The sequence below is a fragment of the Hipposideros armiger genome, unplaced genomic scaffold (assembly GCF_001890085.2).
Source record: "Hipposideros armiger isolate ML-2016 unplaced genomic scaffold, ASM189008v1 scaffold_604, whole genome shotgun sequence".
Lineage (NCBI taxonomy): Eukaryota > Metazoa > Chordata > Mammalia > Chiroptera > Hipposideridae > Hipposideros > Hipposideros armiger.
The window spans coordinates 877,346-877,815 of NW_017731954.1; positions in this window are offsets into that span (position 1 = coordinate 877,346).

Genomic DNA, 470 nt, shown 5'->3' on the forward strand with positions numbered 1-470 from the left:
ATTTAAAAGAGTGCTGGAATAAAGAGCAGACTATAATTATGTTTTCATAAAATGTTTCTGTGTGTATGTGTTAGTTCTTTAGCAAAAGGCCTGGAAAGGCAGACAACAGAATTTTCGCACATGTTGTCTTTCAGAGGAGAACTTGGAGAGGTGAGAGAGGCTTTGATCTTTTATACTTATGACGTAAATCTTTTACCAATAAAAATATATTCATGAATTGTTACATAAAGAAAGGAATGGTAAAGACCAAACAAAATAAAGCCAGTAAAATGGATTATCACTGTGATGAAAGCTAATATGAAACATAAAGTATTGCCTCTTGGTTAAAAATATTAATTAAACTGATATAGAAGCTACGTTATAAAATACAGAGCTCTTTATTCAAATGATTTAAAATACAGACTCTGTCATCTGACTGTCTGGGTTCAAATCTAAGACAGGCAGCTGTGTGACCTTGGCCAAGATGTGCA